Here is a 23,941-nt window from a genome sequence, read left to right on the forward strand (position 1 = left end):
AAAATGGGTGAAAGACTTAAAAGAATATTTCATCAACAAAGATACGTGGATGGGAAATATCCGTTAGAATTGCTAAAATTAAAAAGACTAACTATTGGTGAGAAAGTGGAAGAAATGGAACTCTCAAATACTGCTGGTGAGCATGTGAAATAGTACAACTACTTTGGTAATCAATTTGGTATTTTCCCCCAAAAAGTTCAAAATATATCTACTGTCTGATTCAGATATTTCACTCCAAAGTATTTCCCCAAGAGAAATGAAAGCTTGCAAAGATTTGTACACAAATGTTCATAGCAATTTTACTTGTAATAACCGCAAACTGGAAAATACCCAAATGCCCATCAGCAATTGAATGGATAAAGAAACAATGGTATATCCATACAATGGACTACTACTGAGCAATAAAAAGGAACCAACTATTGATACATGCTACAATATAGATGAATGTTAAAAAAGTGCAGAGTGAAAAAAGACAGGGCAAAAAAGCATCTACTATAGGATTTCATTCATATAAAATTAAAAAAAAAAAAGCAGGCTAATTAATAGTAACAGAAAAACGGAATGGTAATAGTAATCAGTGGTGGCCCAGGAAGGGGTGGGAGGAATGAATTACAAAGGGACATGAGAATATTTTCAGGATGATGGATATATTTATTATTCTGATTGTGGTAATTATTTCACAGGTTTATACATATGTCAAAACGTAACGAATTTTTCACTTCACAGTGGTTTCTCAAGAGTTTAACCTTTGAACTTTGTTCACTCCCTCCACCACAATGTTTATTTTTATTGTTATGTCATGAACCATAAATTTCCTCTGAGAGTCATGTATATTATGATTCTTGGGTGGCAATAGTGATAATGCCATTTTTTTTTTTTTTGGAGTAGTCATGATAGAAAAAAAAATTCCAATCGAATTTTTGTTGTGGTAAAAGAGGTGTTTGCAGTGATGATAAAGAACACAGAGAAGGAATCCATCCTATCTATTAGGGGAAAAAATTCCACTTGTTTATAAATTGTTTTATTTGATAAAGTTTCACTGAAAACAATTTTTATATTTTAAAATTATTTTTATTTTTCAATTACAGTTGACATTTGATATTATTTTATATTAGTTTCAGATGTACAACATAGTGATTGGGCATTTATATATTTTATAAAGGGATCATCCTGATTAGTCTAGTACCTATCTGTCACCATACATAGTTATTACAATATTATTGACTATATTCTGTTTACATGCCATGATTGTTTTCTAACTACCAATTTGTACTTCTTAATCTCTTCTTTTTCACCCAGCTCCCCAACCCCACTCCCATCTGGCAGCCATCAGTTTGTTCTCTGTATCTATGAGGCTGTTTCTGTTTTGTTTGTTTATTTGTTTGTTTTGTTCTTTAGATTCCGCATATAAATGAAATCATATGGTATTTGTCTTTCTCTGACTTATTTCACTTAGCATAATACCCTCAAGGTCCATCCATGTTGTTGCAAATGGTAAGATTTCTCTTTTTCTTTAAAAACAAGAAGATGAGAGAGAGGCATTGATTTTTTTTTTAATTTTTAAACTAAGAAATACTTGAGGTTTACAAAGGAGTAAATGTAATGTATAAGGTCTAAAGTTAACAAGTCTGCACCCCTGAACCCACAAGGAATCTGGGAAATATCTTTATGTTTTTCTGCATGTCCGCCTCCTTGCTTTCCCCCTATGGATAATTGTTCTCCTAAATTTAGAATGTCTGTAGTTTTAGCATTTAAGTTTGCACATCCAAAACAACATATAGTGTACTCTAATTTCCATTATTATCATGAGTTAAATAGAAGTATATGTTTACTTTCTCAAATGTATGTCTTTGTTATTCTTTCTAACTTAGTTATACAGTAGTAAAAAAAATAATGTCTGTACCTGATACCAATGATTTGAAATTTGTTCTAAACTTATGGACTAATACATGGTCAATGACTTTGACTACAGGGTTCCAAAAGCCGGGTTTTAAGAGCTGTCTTCTCGGGCCAGTGCAGCACTTGATACAAGTTTGTAATACAGCTGTTCTTCCTTATCCTCAAGGAACATATTCCAAAATCTGAGTGGATGTTCAAGACCATAGATAGTATGGAACCCTGTATGTACTATGCTTTTTCCTATACGTACATACCCTTTTATTTAAAGTACGCACTTTTTGGCTTCTCTTTGGCATATCTGAATTGCCAGCATCACCATTCTTGTACTTTGGGGCCATTATTAAGTAAAATAAGGGTGACCTGAACACAAGCCCTGCAATATCACAATAGTCGATCTAGTCGCCAAGATGGCTACAAAGTGACTTATGGGTGGGGAGCACATACAGGGTGGAGACGCTGGACAAAGGGTGGTTCACTCCCAGAAGAGATAGAGTGAGATTTCATTGCATTATTCAGAAAGGCACAGCATTCAAAACTTAACAATTGTTTATTTCTGGAATTTTCCATTTAATATTTTCAAATCGTTTTGGAGCTTAGGTAACTGAAATCACAGAAAGCAAAACCACGGATGGGGTGTTGGGAATACAGTAGATAGATGAGTGTTGAAAAACTGCAAGGGGACGTTGCGGGTGGATACTTGTCCTCCACTAGGACAGAAGCCCAGTGAGGGCTGATGTGACAAGGCAGTGAAGAGACCAATCTGGCAGCTGCGATTCTTGGGGAGTCTTAGTAGCTAAAAGCTAGAAAGAGAAAGAGGACTCAGGATACACAAGAAGTGCTTGGAGACACAGAAGGAAAACCAGGGTAGACAGGGACTGTTCATTGAGTCAAATGCTCTCAAATGAATTTATTTTCATTCTGTTTATATTTCGTATTTTTTTAAAAAAGAATAGCTAGAGTTATAGATAACAAATAATTTTAATTATACTTGCCAGGCACTGTTCTACTTTATGCATATTCTATAACTTCTCCATAACACAGTGAAGTAAATATAAATATTGTCATTTGACAGAAGAAAACCAAGGCACAGAGATGTTAAAAAATGCTCAGGACCACACAGCTGGGTAAGAGGTAGCACTGGACTGATTGACAGTAGAGCTCGCCTTCAAAACGATGAGCTCAGATCCTAACATAGGCCTGAGAAGTAAATGACTCGTAGTCTGCGTTTGCTGCTATTGCTCAGCTCGGAGTCTGTTATGTGCCATTTCACCCTGTGCCATGCTTCGTAGAAGAGGGTAGTGAGGTGTGGGGAGAGGAGACGTGTTGAAGGCTCATGACCATTGGGGCTGGACAGCAGAACTCATATTCCTTATGCGAGGATGCAGGTAAGGGCCTTTCTCTCTTGGCAGTAGATAGGGTAGACTATTGTGAGAATATCTTGTAAGAATCATCCCTTTAGACCAAAAGCACTCAGCTTTCTCAGAGAGGCAGTTAGAGGAGAATTGGAAGGAAAAATTTTAAAACAAGAATTATTTAGAATAACTTCAGGGATCATGATTAGTTGGAATTTCTCCACATTGAGGGAATAGGAGACGAAGCAAAGAAATTGAACATATTTTTAAGAACTCTTTGTCACAAGAGAATGACAGGGCTTCAAATTGAGTAAAGAATCGAGTGCAGTCTCACGAGCCTTTTGTTCACCATTGGGTATATTAAGGCCTTTTTAAATTTTTATCATTTCTGTAACAAAATATATTTGTAGTAAGCTGGAAAGTAAGTGTGGTTTTCACTCATGAAATCTTTATCTATGAAGATGTAGATATAAAAAACATTTAAAAATCACATTTTGCTGGCCACACACACACTCCCCTCCCAAAACTCTTGATGAGAATGGCCCTTGAAGTATAGTGACTCAAGCTGTACACAATTTATTGCCTTCCTTGTACTGGGTTCGGTGGTGTCTGTGGCCTCTGAGTATCAGCTACAGAAAGGGGCAGAAACACATGAGTATTTAATTTGTGGTGACAGACCTTTAATGTCATACTCTATAGATTTTTAAATTTCTTTCAGAAGTAATGCATACTCTTGGTAAAATATCTACAACATATGGAAAAATATAAAGAAGAAGAAAACAAGCCTGAGTTGTCAACAATCTCTTCCCTCCCCCAATAACCCCTGTGACGCTGTGGAGGTGTCTGTCTCTCCAGACTTTTACCATCAAGTGTGTGGATGAAATCTGTCTTTCCAGATGCAAAACAAAAACCATAAAGAGAGTGAAGACTGCGAAGAAAGGTACATGTGTCAGAATAGGAGATGATATGCACTGCATGGCACTAAAACTGATAATTATGAAAGCCACGTAATGGCATAAAAAAACTATTTGAGACATAATGTTAAATCAAAGAGATTAAAAAGACATATGTGCATGGAAAAAAGAGTAGATAGAAATATTGTAAAATATTAACGGTGATGGGAATTAGGCAGCAAGGGCATAAAGGACTTTAAATTGTTTTTTTCCTTATTTCTGTATTGTAGTTCTTTTATAACAAAGTATTTTCAGAATCTGTACTAATCTGGATCTTTTGAACTTTCCTACTGGTTTAGTGACACTAGTTAACTTGTGTCAAAGAAGAACTAAAGACATTACAGTTTACCTTACGTTTAATGGCACAAGTTGGATACATTTATTGGGCTCATATTTAGAACTTGACACATACTGAATACCAGTGATATATCACCTGACCTTATTAAAAACAGCGACTTCCTCGTTGGAAGAAACAAAAAGTGCACCCAGAGTTCACAGAAATGTACAGCTAGGTACTGAGCTAGAGTAAATGAGAAAAGAAGTTGAAGTTTGTAGATCTAAATTCTAGTCTTGGATTTGTCCCCGCTCTCCTCAGTTTTGTATTTCAAAATGTGAATAACAAGCAAATTCCCTCCCTAGGGCATTGACTTGCCACAAGGGCAAAACAATACAAAACAAAACAAACAACAACAGCAACAACAAAACAGAAGAAAACAAAAGAATGCACGGACTGAATGCAAAATCAGAGAGCCAAGAAGAGATGGAGGGTAAGGATTCCCATTAGATGTTAATGCTCATCTCAGGTGGCCTTCGTCTGGGTGCTTCAGGGATGGGGCAAACACATAGTGTTTGGATTTGGCCCATTTCATTGTTGAGAGCTTTATCATTATAAAAGTCTCTCTTAAATTGGCCTCTGAAACTTTCTACCCCATTGGCCTAGTTTCATCTCTGGGTTTGGGTACCTCGGCCCCTGGCACGGCCTGGTGCCTTCCAGGTGCGGCAGGTCTTCTTCTCTGGTCATGAGCAGTCCTTGCTATCATTTTCTTTGAGTGTCATGATGGGAGAATGTTTGGGAAACACTGCCCTGGGGGACGATCTCGAGGGTGATCACCCTCCCTAGAATCAGAAGTAATGCTTGGGCAGCTGAGCATGCAGTGTCTGATCACTCTTAGAATTCATAGAGGATGTCTTGGTCAGCTCCGACCCCGATGCCTGTTTGCTTTTGTTTTCCGGTCGTGCTTTTGCATTTTGTGTGCTCTGTCCTGTACTTACAAAAGTAGGTTTAAGAGTAAGAATAGAATTTTAGATATGTCTCTGTTAAATTTTGTATTCTCAGCTTTGGCCTCTGGTTCTATCCTAATGGGGTATTTCGGTTCCTGATTTGCTCACTTGGTGAATTCTCAGTCCATGTTAACTCCAGGTTCCCCTCAGGTGGGAAGCTTGCTGGCCTTGCCCTCATGTGGTGGGAACCTGATCTGCACCTGCCAGCTCCTTCTCAACCTCTAGCATGGCTTTGCGATCCTCTCCTCTCCTGCATTCGTGGCCTCCAGGAATAGGACCAGGATCCACACCCACACTGGTTCTTTCTGCCCATACTCACTTGATAAATTTTCAGCTTCAGATTCCAGTTTTGCTTTCTAATCTTGAATTTGCTATTTTGGGAGACATGTACTCCTTCCAACCTCCCCTCCCTCTTCTACTCCTGATTCGCCACAACTGGAGGATGACCATGACCTTTCTGACACCCAGCCTGGCTGTCACTTTCCTGGGAGGGACCAAGCATAGCACCTGAGGTTTTCCCTCGGAGACCACACTTCAGATGGATCACACTTGTCATGGGGTATGAGTATCTGTGAAAGTATCCAACTCTACTCCGTTTATAAGAAAGAAGTTTGCAAATGCTTTTGTGAACTGATTCATTAAGTCTGCAGTGTCCTGCCTAATCTCCTCATCTAAAGCCCATCAAACAAATGGAAGACTGAAAGAATTTCACCAGACTTGGCTCGCTCTTAGTCAATTCATGCTTTCTCTCAGCGAGCACGGCTTCACTCAGTGCTAAAAGAATATGGCTGTAATCATTCACCGAGAACCTTCCCCGTATACTAATCTGTGTTGGCAAAATTCTGTTAAGCCCAGTAATGGATGTGGAGGCTCTCTGGAGGTATCGAATATTAAGGGGTGGTATTCTTCTAGGTTTGGTTGGAAGCTGGATGACACAATGTGGCTTAGCGGTCTGGAGAGTTATGAAGATGATTCGATTTGTTTGTGTCATTGCCTGGAACAGGAGTGGAATCAGCAGGCAAGTATCGAGCCAGATTTTCCCAAGGCCTGATCACAAAGGTTATGAGGTGGTCATTGTGCATAGTGTGTCAGTTTTTCCAGTTGAAAGGAAGAAAGGGTAACCTAACGGAACATGTCACTGGAAGGCATTTCCGAGATCAGTCAAGCCAATGCTCTTTGAACTTTACCGTGCACATGAGTGACCTGGGAAATGGTAGTGAAACGCAGGTTCTGATTCAGCAGTTCTGGGCTAGGGCCTGAGGTTCTGCATTTCTAACCAGCTCCCTGGTCATACTCGAGGCCTGTGGACACGCTTTGTGCCACAAGGATTTAGATTATACGCTATTTATTTTTCAGATGTGGAAACTGCGGTCCAGAGAGGTGAAGTGTTTCCCCTAAAGTCACATGAATGAAGTTAGAGCAGGCTTTTTCACCCAGGTCTCCTGTGCCCAGGTCACTGTTTCTTTAATTACAAAATTGCTGGACCTAGCAAAACAGAGGCTCAAAATCCTTTCTTAGAATTTGCAGGGAGAGCCTAGGTTAGAGGCCATGCTTGCACACATGTACCCGTACACTCATGCACATGCGTGTTGCATATGCTTCTTCATGTTCTCTTTTTCGTGGTATGTAGGAAACATGTGGATTATAACCACATTAAAGATATTCTTACATGCAAGTCGATTCTGAATGTACAAACTGTTCTGTAAAAATATTCCAGGAAAATATATGAATTATTTCTGACCTCTTAAGTGTAAATACAGACATTCTGAAGTTCTGCAAAGACCATGATGATAAAATTGTGTCATAATAACATCTTCTGATAGTTTTAATGTTAACTCTGGGCTTGGCCCAGTGAATTCTGTGCCACAGCATTCCTAAACGACTCCAGAGTTTTGGAGATTTTCCATTAACTTTTGGCATTGAATTTTGTTGTCAGCTATGACTCTTTTCCCTGACCTCTGTGGGGAAGCTAAGTAACTGATAAATCCCAGGCAGGAGGGTGTGTGTGAGTGTGCATGTGCATGTGTGTGAGTTTGTGAGTGTGTGTTCACACATGTTAACTAAACAGTGCAGATTCCTAACATTTTTCTCCTCCCTGAGAAGCAGGAAGAAAGAAGGGAGAAGAAGTCATCTGGAGTGCAAAAGAGGGTCAGAAAAATCCTTGAAATGAAATCTCTCCTCTCCGCTAGGGGTTTGATAAAGATAATTAGCTAAATCAATTAGAAAAAAATGGGGTGACAAACTCCTATTTTGGGAGGCCATTACCTACGGTGAGTTAAGCCCATTAGAGTTATGCCCACAGGTTGCCTGTCTACTGGACAATAAGCTTCTTGGGGCCAAAGCTGGGTCTTGATCCTTTTGTTATTTTCTTGCAAATAGCCTAGAAGAGGCCAGAAGGATCTCTTGAATAAAATATCATTCACTCTCCAGGTCCATCGCTCCTGGCCAGCTGCCTCGGAAGACACTAGAATGTTCCTGAGTGTAAGGCCGCAACTACTAGCTCAAGAGTAGGCAATTATTTGTCTGAAAGCTGCAAATCACTGCAAACTGCAGATTCTCCTCTCTCCTTAATGGGCCCTCAGAGCTTCCTAGTGGGGCTTTGTCTCTCATTACCAGAGGAAAGATGAAAAGAGGGCAAAAGAAAAGGAAGAGGAACCAGCGGGAGCTGGGGAAGGGGAGAGAGAGGGGAGAAGGAAGCAAGGGAGGAGGAGGGAGAGGAGGCAGGGGAGAGGAAGGAGGAGCAGGGAGCAGGGAAGAGAGGGAGCCAGAACTATGATCAGCTGCTTGGGCTCAGGAAAAGGTCAGCACCCTTTCCCAAGAGGGCCCTCTCTGGCTTGCCAGCTGCAGCTGCTCTCTACTGTGGGAGCCAGTGGGAGTCAGGACACTTGGTTGCAGGTAATTAAAAACCCAACTTGATTGACTCGGCTTAAAAACACCGAAAAGGATATATTGGCTCTCATCATCGAATATTCCAGTGGTAATATGGCTTGAGTCAGTTTCTAGCACTTTCTCTGTAGTTCTCTGGAAACCGTCCCATGTGTGTGGGCTTCATCCTCAAGCTTGCTTCCCTCCTTGTTTTGAGAAGGGTAGCAATGGCAGCTTCTTGGGATGGAGTGTGTGCGTGTGTCTCTGCACTGCTGAACAGAGCACTAAGCTTTACTCTGGTTAGACCACCCCTGAGCCCTTGCTGTGGCCGGAGGACTCCGTGTGCTGCCCGGCTTTGCCCTGGCTGTGCCCATCCTTGATCTCTTTGGAAGGAAGGGTAGAATGACCTTGGCTGGCTCAGACCAGCAGGGCCAATCTTGGAGTTGGGGCTGTCTCCGTTATTATTACAGGGAGGAGACATGGGTTCAGGCAGGGCGAATCACCCAGGATGCAGTTGGGGTATGCTGGAGTGAAAGGTGGAGCAGGCCGGAAGTAAGGGGAGAGGGACAGAGAAGAGGAGGGAGAGTTGTATCTGTGGGCAATATCACATTCAAGAGGATAAGGGGAGACAGTGGCAGGATGGTGGCTGCAGAGTGTGTGCGAGCAAAGTTTTGAGCAGTGTCTTCTAAGATCAATGGGTGCCCACCCAGATTGGCGCAAAGCCCTTTTTTTTTTACGGGGCAGTAAGAATAAGGCAGAAGGGTGTGTTATGCTCAGCTGAGGAAGGAACTAGAATGCCAGAATAGGTTTGGCCATTTTCCTCCCATGCTGCAGATTTTTGGGTAGCACCATGATGAGCTTGGACCCCGTGTCATGTACAGAAAATGAATCTGAATGCAGGACACAGGAGGGGCCATAATAGAGAAATAAAAGGTAATTGGACAACACCACCTCTCCTAGATGGATCAGGCTGCCACATGTGGGAGCCAGAGTCTCTGGCTGCAGCCCCCTTCTTCCCCAATCTCCCTGCCCTGCCACACCCCGAGCACCATCCTCAGCTGAGGGGTGATCAGCAGGTCTCTCCACCTCTGGGATGCTGAGAAGAGAGCCTTGCAGTGTTCCCAGGGTGCACGGCAAGGGTGGTGGGCACCTCATAAGGAGACCTTGGGTCTGAAACATGGAAAGAACTGAATAAAGGTCCTGTAGCATCACATCTGTGCTCTTTTAAGAAGGGTTGGGAGGCTGGCAGAAAAGGGAGGGGGTGTGAGACTACAGATACTGTTGATAGGATGCTGTGACAGGCCGGACATGTCAGCAAGCCTTGTCCAGGTTTAACACAGAGTCGTATGAGGGGAGAGACATAGCCTTGTGAAACGCTAGAAGTGAACATGCAGTGAGAGTGCTGGTATTTCATACGGGTTTGGCACGTTTTCTGAATGAGTCTGGCTGGCTGCCCGACTCTGAGTTTCCTGCTCATAGTTCCCTGCATGTGTCACTGCTGAGGATTAAAGCCCTCGCAGGCTCTGACACAGGCATCACTCAGAGTCCACTTTCTTCTTTCTTTTAACCTCAGCAGTTGTGTCTTCTGACAAGATGTGAGGCATCACTCTTGTGCTCAGTAAACCAGACCCCGGACTCTTTGGAAAGAAAAAAAGGGAATTGGCCAGTCTACCCAGGGCTGACTTCAAAACGCACTTTTGTTTTTAATAACCGATGTCAGCTCAGCTGGCTTCGTTCTGGGGAGAAACCCTACGCTAACCTGCAGTCACAGTGACCGTCTCTTGCCGGGCCAGCCGGGCCTGCATGACTTGGTGACCAAGAAAGGAAACGGTAAGATGATGAACTGCACTTCAGGTTTTTGTTCCTGTATTTTTCTCTCCTTTTCTTTCTGTTTACTTAGACATGGATGAAATATTTAGGAGGGACAAATGGAATCTGATGAAATGATAGTGTTACTCTGTTAAAACAAGATTTGAAGATTTTCTTGGAGCTATGTGGTTCTGTAGGCACATTTAACCTTAAGATGTGTCTACGAGTCACATTAAAAAATAACCTGTGATTATGTATGTTTTATTCTTTGGAAGATTAACCATGCATTGTATGGGAAATATATTTTATCATGAGGTACTACTTACGAGCCATAAATAGTTGTGACTTTTGGTAAATAATGAGGTTGAAGTAAAGGGTATTGCAAATAGTCTGTTTAAAATGGTTGCTGATGTTAGAAAAAAGACTTATTTGATTACTTTCCATTTAGCTTCTACAATTTTAGCAGAGCATAACCTGGCCCAGTGTTTGACTGAAGTCATTGCATGATTATCAACAGACATCCATTAGTTGCATTTAAAATCATAATGTATAATATTAGCAAGACTTGTACCTGCTTCCTTCAATAAGGGCTTAAACTGTCACCTTAAAAGCATGAGCGTGTTTTTTTCAGAGACTTTACAAATGTTACGCCTTCAGCTATAAGGAAGACTGTGCACTCTCATAGGGGTGAAAAACATTGTCCTGTATTTCTTATTGGACACCCTTGACACCCATAATTTCTATCAGTACTGTTGTTGTGGGAAAACATAAGAAAATGGGACAGAATCTGGCAGATTCAAGAAAGGAAATAAGAAAATGAAAAGAAGAACAAAATGAGTTTCACCTTTTAATTCAATTCAACTCAAAACTCCTTGCTCTGATGCAAAATGCTAGTATGTACTGTGACTGTAGGAAAAGCTGGATGGTGGGGGAGGATGTTATTCTGGAAGATGCAGTTGGTGACCAGCTGGTTCGGGAAATCACAGTATTCACTGCCAGGGGATCATGCTGTGTGTTTTATAGGCCGAGTGTGTTTACTCTAAATGTGTGGATCCGTTAGGAAAAAAAAAAAGAAACAGTGCTGCTCAGAAGGAGCGGAACACTTCTTGAGATGAATTTTCCCTTCCTGTTAGTGGTGATGAATTTAAAATATACTAATGGCCTTTCTCAAATCCACATGCTAATCTTTTAACTCACAAACCATTTGGGCGCCTGCCTGTGGGCTTACTTAGGAGAGAAACTTGACAGGTATGGTCAAAGATGGGCTAAGACCCACTTTTGAAATAGATCTTTAAAAATGTACACAAACAGCACATATTCACTATTGAAAAAATAAAACCAAAAGGGAATGCATATTGACAAGTAAAAAAGGTGAAAAACAAAAACCTAGCATTGTGAGACAAACACTGTTAACATTTTGGTGGGTATATATTTTCTCTGAACACACTTATATTTTGAAAAAAAAAATTCTTGTGGTACATGATGTTTTGTTACTTACTTTCCCTTTCAGCAATATATTGTAAACACCTTGTCATGTTAATGAATTTCTTCCTACAAAAGCTTTTAAATCACATTATACATTTAATTTATTAAATCGTGTTGGTAAACATTTGATTTTTTTCCCCTTATTATTGACATTATGAAGACTAACATCTTTGTAGAGAAGTCTTTGGATAGCTTCTGGATTATTTCTATGAGCTTGATCCCCAGAGCTTCTGTGGGGTCAAAAGACATGAGTATTTTTGAAGCTCAGGATCCCTGCTACTAAATTAATGTAGGAAAATGCTATTAACTTGTGTCCCCTCCAACCCTGTATGAATACCGTTTTCCCACATTTTCACCAAAATTGGGTTTTATAATTTTTAAAAAATGTTCTAATCTGTTAAACTGGAAAAGGCTATTTTGTTGTCTTAACTTGCTTTAAAGAAGCCCTTTGTAAAACCTCTGGCTTCCTTTTCTGTTCCTTTGGGTTCCGTTTCTTGCCTTTTTGGTTACTTGTTATCAAAGCGAGTGTCTGTTACAGTAACTTATGCCAACCTGATTTCTGAGCCCTTTGACCTCATTTGCTGTCACTCAGTAAGTCAGATGCTTTTGCTCTGTTTTTTTTTTCTTTTTCTTTTCTTTTTTTTTTTTTTTACCATTTGAACAACCTAGGGCAAACCTCAGTATTTGTGATTTTATCTCCTTTTCACCTATAAAATTTAGAGATAAGGATCAACTTTTCATGCCACCGCATGAACTGGGAACAGGAAGAGACGAGATAGAGGAAAGTTCTCTGAATAGGAAAAAGTAAAAATACGAAATGTTACTATTATTATGGTGTTACTATTTCTATTCTTACTTTATAAAATATACATGTTGGGAGAGGTGCATGCTGAAATTTTGACAATGTCTTATCATTCTAAATTTGAAAAGTTGTGAGTATATTACAATGTATTTCTTGGCTCTCAGATTCAGCAGTGTTTAATGTGTCCTAACAGCATATGGACATACTTAGGCTAAAAATGTTTTATATTAGTTGCTCTTTTTTTTTTTTCTGGCTTGCATATAGGGCAGTATGCGATTCTTCCCATATTGCATCGTCTTTGTCCACTTGCTTTGCTCTGACCTCCAATGAGAACTCCTCAAAGGCAGGGACTGTTAATGTGTATGTGTTTCTCTCTCCAGGGCCTGGTTTGAGGTCTGACACCCTGTGGAGGCTCAAAAGAAGGGACCTAGGAACATTTTAACCTAACCCTGCAGAGACAGCTATATCTCAAAAAAGAATTACAGAAGATTAAAAAAATGGAGCTTTTCTGGAAGCAAATTGATTATTTTGTTTGTTTAGTTTAGTTTGGGTTGGTTTCTATTTCTTTCGCGTAAACTTCTAAAGCTCTTCATGGAGACTAAGTAAATGAATACAAGCCAGGGGTAGAACCAGGAAAATGCAGAGCACAGCTTTCATAAGGAGAAAGCTTACCTGGACTTGGTGTGAGCACAAAAATCTTTATAGGGAATACAAACTTTCACTCTAACCCTCAGCTCAGCGTTAAATCAGAACCAAAGTGACGTTTGGGAATGGTTTGAACTTGGATACTGAATAAATAATGATGATGGCTATTACTTAATAGAGCACTTACTACGTGTGAGACCTGGTTCTAAGTGCCTCAGAGATAAGGTGGCCATTATTATCATCTTAATTTGCAGATTAAAGACAATGATCTGCTTAGTCACACCAGTAGTTGGTGCGCAGTGGGGATTCGTGATTCAGACAATCTTACTCTTGAGTCCACACATTGGTGAGGGTAGGACTGACTGATCTTTAGAGACAACGACACATGGGTTTTGGACGGATGATGACATTTGTGCTGCTCACCTGGGTGTATGGTCACCATGTATCATGCTCCCACTAAAGAATATGCACTCTCCTGGGTTCTTTACATCCATCATTTCTAATCTTTTTCACAAACTTGCCAGATCAGTGTTATTAGTCTAGCTCTAGGATCTAAACAAACTGAGACTTGGAGAAGCTCAGTACATGGCCCAGAGGTGCCAGCTGGGGATAAAAGAACCACCAATCTACGTCAAGTCAGTTTAGCTTCCTCGCCCATGTGCCACACTGGTCCGGACAACTGGCTGCTGATGTTCTTCTAACCAAAGTTGCTAAGAGTTCAGTTCCGTTGCATTTGGAGGTGTTGAGCCTGGAAGCTCAGCCATGTCCTTTCTTTTCTCGGGAGTTCGAGGGGGACACTGAGCCTCAGTCTTTCTGAACGTACATGGGACAGTGTGAAGTGGCACCTGGAGTTGATTGTCAGACCAGATGTTCCCTGGGAAGACCATCCGAGTTATCACACTGACTCACACACAATAAGTGTTTACAATACGCAGGGACACTTTCCTCTTACTTCCTATCCAGTAAGCCCCAACTCTGCACCAAAGAAGCCCTAAGAATGCCTCGAGGAGACCGGCAGGGCACGGCAAGTGCTAGCTCGGGTGTGGGGACACAACTCTGTTTTCTCTTGGGCAATTTATCTACCTTCTCTTTGCTTAGTTGTTCCAGTTATAAAATAGAGATAAGAATCTAATTTAAAAAGGCATTTTAATTATTTTTCTGTTAAACTTTTCAGTGAGATTTTGGAATTAAAAATTTTTCTTCTAAATAGACAACACATGGTTTATTTACTTTTGAATCAATGACACGTAGTTTAAAAGGCCATTTGGTAAAGATACCAAATGGTATCCTTTTCTCAGCTATCTCTTTCCCTCTTTCTCACCAATAGGTAACTGTTCTTAGTAGTTTCTTGTGTTTTCTTCCACCTCTTTTATACTGCATTAGTCAGAGTTCTCCAGAGAAACAGGACCAATAGGATAGGAAGAAATTTATGGTAAGTTATTGGCTCATGCGGTTATGAAGGATAAGTCCCACAACTGGCCATCTGCAAGCCACAGACCGAAGAAAGCCAGTGGTGTATTTCCAAGGCCTGAGAGCCAGAGAGCCACTGTTGGACACTCCATCCAGGTCTGAAGGCCTGAGAACGTGGAGCAGCAAGGGCAGGAGAAGATCAGCATTCCAGCTTAAGCATTCAGGCAGAGGTAATCCAGTCTTTCTTTGCCTTTTTGTTATTCTTAGGTCTTCTACAGATTAGATGCGGCCTGCTCACTGGGGAAGGCCATCTGCTTTATTCAGTCCACCAATTCAAATGCTAATCTCTACCAGACATACCCAGAAGCAATGTTTAACCAGCTATCTGGGCTTCCAATGGTCCATTCAAGCTAACCACATCAAATTAACTGTGGGATGCCACAGTACAGAAGGGAGATATGGCTGCTGCCTTCAGGGCTCACAAAAAACAGCCCGGCAGCAACTCGAGTAGCACATGTAGCAATAACACTATAAAAGAGACAGGTGGCTGTTGAGATGGTGATCGACGGGACAAGATCTATGTTAGCTTGGCGATGGGGCATCATGGTGGGGGAGAGACGAGGGGTAAGGCAGACGGGCTGAGGGCAGAGAAACCAGCAGCATTAGGGCCGTGTTAGAGGAACAGAAAGAGGGTCTGTACGTGACTGTCCATGGGTGGCGGAGAGGTTGGAAGTGAGTGGGAGACAGATGCAGGGCCAGATCGCCACGGGCATTTGTGACCACTTGCAAGGAGTTCAGATTTTCTTCTGAATTTCAGGTAGCCTTTAGCCACGGTCTGGGAAGATGGTGGCAGAGTCTGTAAAGTCTCATCTCAAAGACCGTAAATGCTCACCTATATGATGTTAGAGAGACACAGCTCCTGTGCACGAGCACTGGAGGATGTTTTTGTATTTGCTACAAAAGGTTGTCACAGGGTATAAGGCTGACATCCAGCACGTGGCACGCTCTTGCCCAGCCCTGAATTCCGGTGTGTGTGACAAGCGACAAAAGCTTTTGCCTAAATATGGCCATGGAAATGTTCCGCAAAAATATATTCTACCTCTCCCAGAATTAAAACTCAGTTTATGAAGAACTTTCTCATTTATAAACTCATACATCACTCAATTAATTGATCATTTAGACAAATTACTATGGAGTGTCCAGTCTGGGTTAAGCCCTGCCCCGTGTGCTGCAGACGGTGAGAGGAGGAGGAGGTGGGAGGGAAATTACAAAGATGAAGAAAATGCGAAGTAGCTCATGGTCAGTTTTAAGACAGAATCAAAGGTCAGCAATCAAAAGGAAGGCAAGAAGGGGACAGCAGAGAGGGCTTGGCCATTTCTGGGTTCCAGATAAAAACCTTGGCCTTGCAGTGTGAGCCAGGTGCAAATCTGCCTCGGGGACCTGCTTGGTGCTGGGGAGCCCTTTGGGGCTGTAGCTTCTCTGGAGGATTATCCCCTAACTTTAGAGGTGAAGAATCAAGAACTTTCCACAAGACCACAGAGTGGGCAAAGGGCAGAGCTGGGACTGGCCCCTGGACTCGGAGGCTGTGGGTGTCTGTGCTCCAGGATAGAGCAAAAGTCCTAAGCCTTTAATGCCCTCAGGAGAGGACCCTCTCTAAATTGCAGCCTCTTTTCCTCTGGCCCCTCTGGTTCCATTATTATGGGGCTTCTTTGCTTAGGAGTCTGTATCATTGGCAAGGACCTTAGAAGGGGTGTGGACTGGACCAACCAGATGGTGAGGCTCTAAGCTGAGAGGTGCTTCCATATTGTGAATAAATAAACATAGAGGACTGAGAAAAAGTATTGTTGATTGGGCACTCAGGCCCATCCCTACGGCACAAGTCATCAAAACAGAGTAGCCAGAACAGAGTGGGGGTTAAGTGTGTGTCTGCGTGTGTGTGTGTGTGTGCACGCATATGTGTGTGGTGTCTAGGATGAAGACCTCGGCGATCATCTACTCAGAAGAGGTGGTAAGGGATGCAGGTTTTCACGGATGTAGGACTATCTGGGCAGAAAGTGGGAAGGCTGCTATATCAGTGAACATCTCAGGGATCCTCCTGGTCCAGGGATAAGAGGGCAGGGTTTGCTTCCGAGAAGAAGAGACTCTGCAGGTGAATCTCAGGTGTTTAACTCAGACGGAATTGCCCAGATGAACCCAACACGAGGGTGGGTGGTTATGACGTGATAACAATAGGTGAAAGGGGCTGCCAAGGGATGATTATAAAAGAAAAGTCCAGATCATATTTACAAAACTTGAAATGTATCTGTGCTCGTCATGATCGAAATAAATATTTAGGATTCACAGGTTTTTAGGCTTTTGGTTTTCCTTTATCCATGTTCAATCTGTCCACAATGATGGTATGATTGCTTTAAAGACTAACATTTTCATGAGGATTTTAACATGTTTGATTCTGAATATTTCAGACATCCCCAAAATTAATGAATGAATGATGACATTGCTATAGAACTAAGCAATTGCATGTTTGTGTCTTTTGCAGAAAGTTTGCCTCTTTTTTTTTTTTTTTTTTTATCATATGAAAGGAAATTATTGGAAGTGAACACGCTTACAAATTATCCTGTGTCTTTTTTATAAACATGCTGATCCTCCTGACAACACAATCCTTCTTGGCTGAAGTTAACAGTGTAGCTGCATCGGTCACTTATACAAACATTTTCCCACGTGGGTCACAAAGCCAACACATTCCAAAGCCATGAGTTCACCGCCCCCCGCCCCCCTGCCCCAACACTGATGTGGCTTTCCTAATTCTATTCCCGGAGTTAATGAGAGGGTAGAACTTGACTGGAAATCCTGGGTAACTCTTACTAGACCTTTTATTACCTGCAATTTTACTTCTTGCCCTTTTATCTCTTTACTCCAGGCTGTTGAGCAGCTGTTCTGTCCAACTGTTGGAGGTATCAACAGAGCAGAGCCCTTCTGCACAGGTGCCAGCTGCCATCCATCCCCTCCCAGTGAGGTCTGGGTGCTTTGCAGATATTACATGTGTTCCTTGCATGGGTTTTTATTATTTTCAATTTGTTCTGAAGGAATTGAGGCCCCAAGATAGCAGGCTACTTCTCACGATGGTAGCAAGTAAATAGCAGAGTCAGGATTTGGACGTGGGTCTGCTGGATCCCTAAATGTCTTTATATTTCATTGTGCAAAATTATAAGGAGATTTGAAGATGGGAAATGCTAATTTATAGAATAGTTCTCTTTAAGATGTCGTTGGAGCAGTCATATCTGCTTGAATGCCAAAGCATACGATTAAGGCTTCTTTCCACCACCTCTGATAGGAATTTATCGTCCAAATTAGCACATGTACCTGTAAGCTAATTTTTAAAAAAGATATTATGTGCAAAGCTTGTATTCTAGCCTCTGAAATGACTAGTAGGTAAGATTTGAGCTAAAATCAATACAAGTGTAATATATGTATAATAACAAGCTAAGATCAATACAAGTATAATAGGGACCAGGTAGATATTTCTCTGGTAGCCAAGATATGAAAAAAACCTAAATGTCTGTCAATGGATAAATGGATAAAGTAGGTGAGATATATATATCTTGGAATATTATTCAGCCACAAGAGAGAAGGAAATCCTGACATTTGCAAGAACATAGATGAAACATGAGGGCATTATGCTAAGTGAAATAAGCCAGACAGAGAAAGACACGTAACATCACTTATATGTGGAATCTAAAACAGCGAACGCAGAGAAATAAAGACTGAAGTGGCGTGACTAGGGGCTGAGGGTGGAAAAAATGGGGAGATGGCTAAAGGATACAAGGTTAGCAAGTTGGGGGTTCTAATACGCAACATGGTGATTATAGCTAATAATACTGTGTTATATACTTGATAGTTGCAAAGAGAATAGATCTTAAATATTCTCACCACCCACAAGAGGTGGTGGTTATATGATGCAATGGAGATGTTAGCTAGTGCTGTGGTGGCAATCACATCGCAATAGTAAATGTACCCAGTGAACACGTACACCTTAAACTGACTCTATGTTATATGAGAACTATATTTTAATAAAGCTGGAAACAAAACAATCAAAACAAAAAGAGGATAATCTGTAAAACTATTGGCAAAGATTCACAGGATTTCTTTCCTGGGGAAAAAATATATGATCGTAGTCAGTGGTGATAGAATGTGTACTTAGACTTGACTTCAAAAGTCTCGTTTGAACTTTCCATGACTACCTCTTTTGAATAAATCTCCCTCAAGGTTTAAGCATTTCTCTAGATTAACTCAGTGGGTTACTGAGCTGACTCATAGGGAGAAAGGAGGTTACATTTTTGCTATTGCAGTACGTGAGAAATTAAACCCAACACCACTCACCGTGCTTGAATACTTATCATTGACCTCAAATTCTGAGATTTATTTAACTGCAAGATCAGAATTAAGTTTTTTTTTTTTCCTGGTTGAAATTTTAAAAGAATTTCATAAGGCAGTGTGACATAGTGTACAGAATCTAGATTCATAGACAAGCGAGAAGTGCTGGTGGGGAAGGGTAGGGTGGGCGGTGAACACAGGTACTTCTTTTAGTCTGGAACTGAGGTCCAGATCGTAAGTCGTTGTTCCAGGCCAACCTGCTGCATGTGGACGAGGCCCTGGAGCTGAGCTCTTTCTTGGCCTGGTCCTGGTCTGCCGGGTCAGCGTAGAAAAGGAGTGCTGCGGCATTAGTGAACCCACTGCATTACGTACAAACCGAACAAACCGCTCCTGACCTTGATCCCCTCTGTGATCTAGGCCAGCAATTGTCAATCCTGGCTGTGTATGGAAATCACCTGAGGAGCCTTAGAAAATACTAATGCCTGCTCCCTACACCCCAAGAGGTTGTGATGCAGTCGGTCTGGGATGCTGCCTTGGCATAAAAATTTTTAAAAACTCTCAAGGTGATTATACTGTGTAGCTGGTATAATGTGGATTGAGAACCACTGACCCAGGAAGTAGACAGCCATGAATTCAGTAACTTATCAAGTAAAAAAGAGGCTGGCTAGAACAAGGCTATCCTGAGCGATTGCCAAATCCTGCCTGCTGGTGGACTTTTCCCAGAGAACCTCATCTCTGCAAGTTATCAAAGGCTCTCTATCTTGTCAGTGTGGTTTGAATTTTCTAAGGCACGGTGGGCATAAGTACAGCTGGGCCTTGAACAATGTCGGGTTTGGGGCACTACCCCTGCATCCTCCATATATAATTTTTGACACTTACAAACCTAACATTTACAAACCTGCTGTTGACCGGAAGCCTTACTGATAACATAAACAGTCAATTCATATTTTATATGTTATATTACATATTGTATTCTTATAATAAAGTACGCTAGAGAAATGAAAATGCTATCATAATCAAGAGAAAATATACTTACAGTATTTTTTGGAAAAGAATCTGCATATAAGTGGCCTCATGCAGTTCAAACCTTGTTAAAGGATCAGCTGCCATGTAAATGTAGTCACTTTCATTCAACTGGCAGAGCTTTAAACATTTGCTCTGTTCAAGCTAAGGAGAAAGAGCCAGGCTTTAAGCATTGGACTGTGTATCGGGGAGAGAACTGAAATGCTGCAAAATGGGGGTTGCCCATGCCATCGGGAGGGGAGGATGAAGCCCACGGTTCAGAGAGGGGACATAACTGACTTTTCGCCCAGTCAAAGGGGTGAGAAGACCCTAGCACACGCCTTGGAAGGAGTATCAGAATTTAGGGTGGGTTTGCAAGGATGAGGAGGAGGGAACTGAGTTGGAGGAGAAAGATGGACAGACAACATTCTGGGTAGAGGGAAGAGTCAGTGATGGAGAACCATCAAGGGGATCTGGGTGGTGTTTGACTGAAGCCAAGAAGCATCAAGGGCCAGGAGGGAAACTGTCTAAAAGGTAGGATCCGGGGAGATCAAGGTGGGTCTGGAACGTGAGATCCAGTCGTCTGGGGTTTATCCCGGAGGCAGTGGGCAGCCCTGCCTGGAAGGTTTTGATGGCCAAAACTAAAGCACAGGGCAAGTATGAGATTGCCCAGCACTCTTTATTTGGCTAGTCTGGATTGTGTGGAAGAAAAGCATGTCGTTTCTAATGCTGTGGTTTGTCAGGGTGGACAAGAAGCCTGTGTAGGTTACACACGTCGGTTTTCATTGGGTTTATTGCATGGGGTGGTTCAGACTTTTTCTAGTTGTTGCCTTATTCATCTCTTTCCTTTTCTCTAACTTCGAACACTTTCCTTGTCCCTCCCCAGCCCTCTTAAGGAAGAAATTGAAGAGCTTTCCCCTCTTCTCACACACAGAATGGTGGTGTCTCTATCAGTAACAGTGAAAACTCTGAGTCTGAAAAGATCGTGCAGCCATTAAGAGGTTTGATGGTGAGCACGGCATTACTTAATGATTTTTGCCACACTGACTCTTCAGTAAATATGGTAACTGCTTCTTTTCTCCCTTCTTTTCAAAATAACAAATATAAAATATAAAGGTCAGCCAGGTTTTGGTGTAAATGGCCAACGCACTTCTGTAAATGATGTTTCTGGATTAATTTTATTACATCTCAGTGCTCCTAGGTGTATTTTGGGAATTTTCTTTATAAGAAAGTCTATAAATGCTGCTAGTGATCCAGAAAGGGGACTAGACAGAGATCGATTTCCTGGAGTTGCGATCACTTTGTTTAAGTGTGATTTTAAAGTATTAAAAAGTATTCATGAAGTGCTTTGCACTGTGTTAGGTTAGAGGGTACAAAAAAAAGTTTGTGTCTTCCAAACATCTTGGGTTCATTTTTTTCTCCCATTGGAAGAAATAGGTGAAATCACATTAGCAGACTTTCTATACTTGGTCCTAGTGTTTTCTTTAGGAGCAGGCTAGCATTTTTCTAGATAAAATTTGCATGTGTATAGTTTCTCAGTTCTGCTTCTTACTGTTCTCAGTGACCACAGGTTTCTACCCGCTCTTCCAGACTTAGCCATGAGAGCTAAGCTCCTGCTTCCTCCTTTGTCTTCTTCGGTGGGCTCTTCCTGTCAGTCACAGGACATCTTCTGTGCCCCAGCTACGTGGCAAATGAGCTCCACTGCCCACTGTCCCGGTCTAGCCTCGCTTATTCTTTGGCTTATGAGTCCAGTCTTGATCCTTGACCCTTGGGACGTAAAGCTCAGTTGAAGGCATTCCAAATAAACTCCTTTTCTCTCTGTACCTGGCACAATTTTTCACCACATATTTTCATCTATTAATAGATGATAGATCATAGTTACTTGGCAGCATTTTTTTTTCCCATTGTGCATATTACAATTAATAACATTTTAGCTTAAGCTATTGAGAGTTTAAGCATGGACTTAAACTCTCTTCTGAAGTTTAAACACCAGCATTAGCTTCTTTGTTCTTTCCTCCATCTTCTGTTCCCTGAAGTAATGGGTGCTTCTCCTTCCACGGTATGAAGCCACTGGGCAACCAGAAATAATTAAAGGGTGACCGGGAAAGAACACACATTTGTTTTATATGTTCAAAACATGTGATTCCCAGCACAGAAGATCACCCTTTGAATCACTAGAAGTAAGACTGGACCGCCTTACTGCAATGAACTGGCTTCTATGCTATGCTCTAGAATATAGCTAAAGAAAAAAATGTGTCCATCTCAAAGAGGCCTGGCCTGCTATGGAGCAAGACATAAGGCCTCCCAGATAATGGGACAGTGCCCTCTCAGACCATGAAGTCACAGCACCTGAGAGGCCTTGGTGCAGGGTGAGGATGAAGGCCTCCGAGACTGATGGTGTTAAGCACTAGGATCCCACTCCTGCCTCATTCCTTGATCATTAAGACAACTTCTGAAGGCATCTTGGTTTCCCAATGTGTCCTTCCTGGAGAAGAAAACATGCTGTGAGTGAATAGCAACAGCTTGTTCCTTTGGCAGTGATAGGTTTTATTTTAAACTGAGAAGTTGAAATTCCCTTCTAGACTTACACATCTGTCTCATAAGAACATTATGAGTTTAAGATGCTGAGAGGCCTGAATTCCAGGGTCTGTATGATGAGAGCCAAGCCTTAGAGACAAGTGACTCCACAGGTAAGGCCATCTTCAAACCTGGGTTTGAAGGAGGGGGGCTTTAGTGTCAGTTCTCTTCCCAGTCCAATTATTCGCCCAAAAGACAAGCCATGAATTGAAGCTGCTGGTCTAAGCTCCTATGTAAATACCTCTTCTGGGCCTTTGGGTGTGGCAGCCTTGATTGATGAGTTGGGCTTTGGCTTTCTTTGCTCTGCTCCCTCCTATGTTCAGGCGAGAAACACTTTGCTCCAGGTCTCCATCTTTTGATGTCCCTTTGGCTGAGTCAGCTCCCTACCTACTTTGGAAGGATCCAGGACAGATAAGTTATCCTAAAACTAAAGGCCCGCATATATGCATTGATAGGGCATGGGGTGACAAAATAAACATGGCCAAGAGGATGATAACTGGTTGTGAAAAAGAATTGGGGCAAAGAAAATGAGATATTATTGAATGGAAGGTCGAAAACTACTGAAATCAAGTGCAAGGACTTTCAATGTGCAGAGTAAAATGATTCCTCCCCTTCTCCTTCCTTCCCTCCCTCCTATAAATTATTTAAAATGCACTTAGCTCATGCAGGCTTTCTTCCAGACAGTGATAATACAATAGTGAACAAAATAGAACAAAACTCTACCTTCATGGTGTTCACATTCTAGTAGAGGCAAACGGTTAATAAACAAGATCACAAAGTAATACAGTAAGCTAGATAATGACACGAGCTATGAAATACCAATAAGGACTTCAGATATGGTAGACATGTGTGTGCATGTGCGTGTGTGTGCACATGTACATGTGTGCATGTGACATTTAATGGGTTGGGATACCTATTTCGCAATGAGGAGGGGGATTGCTTTCACAATAGTGATCTGAAGTTTAGAAGTGTAGGGAGAATGGGAAAGAGGTATTGCCTTTGTCAAGACAGGAAATGATTCAACAATGAAAAACAAAGAGAAACAGAACCACTTCGGCATGGTAGTAATTAAATTTCTGTGTTTACGTAAGGAATATTGAGAAACTTCTGGTTGCAAGCTGACCTTTTATTTCCTTGAAGTTTCTCGTTATCTTTGACTACCATTTAGATTTCAGTTCCTGATAATTCTTCACGATATTGACTTAAATTTACTGTCCTATCACTCAGACACCAAGTTATTTATACATTTCACACTTGGTTGCTTTAGACTTGAGTGAGTGTGTAGAAATACCCTGCTTTTTAAATGTAGTTTTGTTTGATCTTTTTGGAATGAGGAATTTATCAGCTGTGGTGACTAGTGTGACTCTTTTAGCCAGAAATACCAATCTACTCTTTGCCAGAAAACTCCCCGTTCCAAAATGACATCACATTAGGAGTTTATGTCTAATACAGCTTCAGTAATATTTGCTTATTTGCATAATATGATTCAG

The 23,941-nt window shown here is 41.5% G+C and overlaps 1 protein-coding gene and 1 long non-coding RNA gene across 4 annotated transcripts in view; both read left to right on the forward strand.

Moving 5' to 3' along the window:
- The first annotated feature begins 3,159 nt into the window (after window positions 1–3,159).
- Window positions 3,160–4,965, forward strand: LOC120584419 (uncharacterized). The gene is made up of 3 exons (XR_005648028.1): window positions 3,160–3,284; window positions 3,970–4,191; window positions 4,844–4,965. It is a non-coding gene; the product is annotated as an uncharacterized LOC120584419 (long non-coding RNA).
- Window positions 4,966–9,852: 4,887 nt separating this feature from the next.
- Window positions 9,853–23,941, forward strand: part of IL1R1 (interleukin 1 receptor type 1) — a 57,382-nt gene continuing 43,293 nt past the window's right edge. Inside the window, exon 1 of one of the 3 annotated variants that reach the window (XM_039840106.1) lies at window positions 9,853–10,180. The gene's annotated coding sequence lies outside the window, so the exon portion shown is untranslated. The remainder of the gene's footprint in view (window positions 10,181–23,941) is intronic. The other 2 variants (XM_039840103.1, XM_039840101.1) reach the window with 2 other exon arrangements.

The sequence above is a fragment of the Pteropus medius genome, unplaced genomic scaffold (assembly GCF_902729225.1).
Source record: "Pteropus medius unplaced genomic scaffold, Ma_sr-lr_union100, whole genome shotgun sequence".
NCBI classification, from domain to species: domain Eukaryota; kingdom Metazoa; phylum Chordata; class Mammalia; order Chiroptera; family Pteropodidae; genus Pteropus; species Pteropus medius.